We start from the raw sequence: 2,445 nt of genomic DNA on the forward strand, positions 1-2,445 counted from the left end.
CAGCTCCTTTAATTCCACAGCTGACGCTGCCAAAAAGGACAGATTTTATTTTCTTGATCTCGGAGAGCAGGACTTCAATCTCCGATCTCGTAAAGTTTTTTTTACATTGAGATGTCATTCATGAATGGACACGTCCTGGTATGTGGGGCAGGAAACGTATATCCCTATACGGTGTTTTTTGGGTGGTAAATATGTAAATAACCTCTCTGCATGCACGAGCAGCTGGATACAAACAGGTGTATTTCATCATGTTTACGCAGCTCATTTACACACCTTTCCTGAAGATAGAAGAGTTTGTTGAATCTGACGTGGCATGTTCATACGAACCCTTTATACAAACAAAAGGAAGAGAAATTTAGGACAAGAATACGAACATGTTCTTGCATGAGGCCCATTGTGCACACAGTATATGCAGTAATGTTTTTACTCATGCTTTTCTCAGTGAAAGTGGTTTTCATGGGAATAACCTAAAAAAATTTCCCAAATGTTTGAGGAAGTTAATTTAAAGGAACTAAAACAGCCTAAATGTATACATTTTCTGACTGAGTTTTTAGTTTCACCCCCCAGAAATTGATTAATGTTTATTCATCCATGTACCACAACATGTATGCTTTTCTATTAAATGGACAAAAAAGCAAATAAAAAATTCATGAAGTAAAGGCAGGTAAATTGCTTTATTTGTTTTTCAGAAAACAAAAGTAACRATGAGGGTTTCATGTTTTTGTTGATATGGTCGGACCACGCCCTTGTGGTTTCACTCTTTACTTCTCTTTGCAGCAGAGGCCTTGGGCGGCACACAGCAGGCAAATGACAAACATAGAAAACTCTTTGAAGTCAATCTCGCTSTCACCATCTTGGTCCAGAGCTTTCAGCAGCTCATGTCATGTGAATTCTTCCCTGCCTGGAACAGGCAGAATTGTTTCAACAGGAAACAATCAATCATTAAAGATAACTTCACTGAACTTTGAGACACAAAGTCTTGTCTGAACATCTACAAATGAGCAGCTGCAGAAGTAAAAGTCTACGRTAAAAAGTTAGCAACAAAACAAGATGACATCATACAGTATATCCTGATGCATGCTCAATCATTCAGGTAGAAAAATCCAACAAGGTTGAGTCAGGAACTTGGACGAGTTCTTTATTGAGATGTTTCATATTTTATCTAAAATACTTAAGTAGTTCCTTCACATCGTGGATCAACTCAAAACTGGTTGATCCAAAGGTAGGTCTTAYAAGGCTGARCTTACCTTCAACTCCTCAGACTGAAGAAATCTTTTGATAAAAGAGGAAATGTCCAAATTCCTGACTCAGCCTTGTTAGATAACATTGTATAAAATTTTATTTAATGCCACATTTTAAATTTGTTTGGATCTTTTTTTGCCTGGATAAAACACTTCTCCCAGTCAGAGCATCTGTAACAATGTCTTGGCCTCGTTTTTGGTCGGCGTGTTTTCCTCCCCTCATTCAAAAACAAGACCATAGTTGTCTCCAGGGTGGTCGGTTCAGTTCGTTGGACCATTGCTCTGGTGCAGCGGAGAATCAACAGGAGCGGTGGAGGTGAAGAGTAAACGAAGGCAGAGCTGGTTGTTTTTATACCTTGTGAAATATGGGATTRGTGTTGAGGCTGGACCAGATTGGGTAATGATAAGTGTTTACAGTTGGTGGTGGCTCCATCTGAGCCCACTACAGTCCTACTATGCCTAATGTGCATATAGTCTCTTCCACAAGGCAGGTGCAGTCATGTACCTGTTGATTTAGGGCAAGGCTTTTCTATTAACGGAGCAACACAGGGATTTGACCAGGATTTGTTCATTTGGAGCCAAAAGTGTAAAAATTTTGAATATTTTTAAAGTTCAGTTTGAGATGTGAGCAGCTGAGGTTGGTTTATTTGTTCTGCAAAGCGTGATATGAAACAAGTTCACTGTGGTGGTTGGTGGTTACCTGTGCTTCTGCGGAGGGATGGACATGAACCACTTTCAAGCGTGAGAGCTGGTTTGCTTGCATTTTCTCTTTCTTGCGCTTCGTTTCTTGGAACCAGAGTCCTGTTGTTAAAAAATAAGCAGTGTTCGTTACCCTTTACCTGTTCAGATCTAATACCAGTTAATAATGACATGTGAGTGTTTGAGTGAGCCATACAAAACCATTTGGACACAGCTGTGGACTGTTTAGGTTTTTATGTGCCTTCAAACAGGCATCAGCCAAGCAGTGGCCAGAACCCGGAAAACCATCCAGAAAAAAAACCTCTTCACATCCTGACTCCGCCTCATGACATATGCTAAAGGGGCAGTCTACTCCTATATGGAGTCAAGATGTCAGACATCATCCCTCACACTAATGTTTGATCACTGTTCTTATGTGTCGTTTTTAAATCAGACAAGTATCTGACTAAAAGCCTCCTGAGTCTGTCAGACCCTGCTCAAAAGCCCCACACAACCCAGTCTGCAC

The 2,445-nt window shown here is 40.3% G+C and overlaps 1 long non-coding RNA gene across 1 annotated transcript in view; it reads right to left on the reverse strand.

Annotated features, from left to right (window-relative positions):
• Positions 1–655: 655 nt before the first annotated feature.
• Positions 656–2,445, reverse strand: part of LOC106523705 (uncharacterized) — a 3,586-nt gene continuing 1,796 nt past the window's right edge. The window contains exons 2-3 of the long non-coding RNA XR_001310922.1: positions 1,942–2,042; positions 656–901 (exon numbers count right to left, since the gene is read on the reverse strand). This is a non-coding gene — a long non-coding RNA (uncharacterized LOC106523705). The remainder of the gene's footprint in view (positions 902–1,941; positions 2,043–2,445) is intronic.

Source organism: Austrofundulus limnaeus, unplaced genomic scaffold (assembly GCF_001266775.1).
Source record: "Austrofundulus limnaeus strain Quisiro unplaced genomic scaffold, Austrofundulus_limnaeus-1.0 Scaffold164, whole genome shotgun sequence".
In the NCBI taxonomy this organism is placed as follows: domain Eukaryota; kingdom Metazoa; phylum Chordata; class Actinopteri; order Cyprinodontiformes; family Rivulidae; genus Austrofundulus; species Austrofundulus limnaeus.